The sequence below is a fragment of the Ochotona curzoniae genome, unplaced genomic scaffold (assembly GCF_017591425.1).
Source record: "Ochotona curzoniae isolate NIBS_2020 unplaced genomic scaffold, NIBS_Ocur_1.0 scaffold_1852, whole genome shotgun sequence".
Lineage (NCBI taxonomy): Eukaryota > Metazoa > Chordata > Mammalia > Lagomorpha > Ochotonidae > Ochotona > Ochotona curzoniae.
In genome coordinates this window covers 25,588,143-25,589,532 of record NW_024467087.1, presented here as the reverse complement: position 1 = coordinate 25,589,532, position 1,390 = coordinate 25,588,143, and the positions used below count along the sequence as shown (strand labels likewise).

Here is a 1,390-nt window from a genome sequence, read left to right as displayed (position 1 = left end):
CAGTTTGATTTTGATGTACCTGTTGCAGTTTTCCACCGATTAGACTCTGCAATGTACATACCTGATGTCACCTCTTTTGGGAGCCAGGGTTGTGTTGTGGCAGGTTATGCTACAACTCTCAATGCTTGAACCCCAAATTGAAGTGTGATTTCAAGTCCTGTTTGTTCTGCTTCCTATCCAGCTTCCCGTTAATACATCTGTGAAGGCAGCAGATGATGGCTGAAAAACTTGGAGTGCTACCATGCATGTGGGAGCCCAGTGTGGAGTGTCTGTTTCAGTCCTGCTATAGCCATTGAGGACGGAACTAGCAAATGGAAAATCTCTGTCTCTCCTTCTTTCTGTCACTGTGCTTTTCTTTTCTTTCTTTCTTTCTTTTTTCTTTCTTCTTTTTTTTTTTTTTTTACTTGCAAAGGCCTTTTATTGGGCCAGGCCAGGCCGTGAGCTGCCTCTGTGGGGTTTGGGGTCCCGGTCTCCAGGCAGCCGTCCACTACTTGATGCGTTCCTTCACGTACTCCCAGCCCTGCCTGGAGTACTCGTGGGCCTTGGCGGGGGGCGGTGAACAGCGCCGACATGACCCTCGGGATGCCTGAGTTCCAGGTGTCCTGGATGGGGAAGTTAATCTTTGGAAGAGCTGGAAGCTACGGCATTTGCAGGCCCGTCTGCTGGCAAACGTACTGGCTGAACTGGTACGTGGCTGGGGGCACCAGCTCCTCGGCATTGTGGAGGGCCGCCTCGCCCCTGTCACTGGAACCCAGCAGATCCTGGTCGTACGCCAGGTACACGGCGGCCCCGGCCACGCTGCCCTTGAGGAGGAACCTCATCAGCGCCCACACTCGGGCCACCATGGTCACTCTGCTTCGCGAAGGACACCCGCTTCGCCTGCCGCTTCCGCCAGCGGGAACCCGCAGAGCACACTCCACTGTGCTTTTCAAATAAATAAGGAAATTAGTCTTTTGAAAATTACCCTATTTTAATTTTTGCTATTGTTATTTTTGCTCCAGTTTAATGATATATTGGTTTCTTGTAGTTTACCTTTTTGGGTATTTCCACCAAACTTTTCAAAATTTGCAATTTATGTCTTCAGTGGAATTGTGGTGATTTTTCAGCCATAATTTCTTCATGCATTTATTTTGGACCATATACTTTCTAAGAAACCAATGACTTGAAAAATGGACATTTTGCTATTGCCCTGTAGCTCTGATATATTCTTGATTTTGTTTCCAATTATCTTTCTCTGTGCTTTCTGGATGAGATCATTTTATTGATGTATTTTTCAAATATATATTTTCTGTCATTTGTGTTACGCTACTGAGCCAATACAATGAAATTTTATTGATAATATTGTAGTTTTTTGTTCTAGAATTTTAGCATATTTTCATGGTTTTTATTT

General features: G+C 45.3%; 1 pseudogene; it reads right to left on the bottom strand.

Annotated features, from left to right (window-relative positions):
* Positions 1-422: 422 nt before the first annotated feature.
* On the bottom strand, positions 423-845 carry LOC121169418 (annotated as a pseudogene).
* Between the last annotated feature and the right edge of the window lie 545 nt (positions 846-1,390).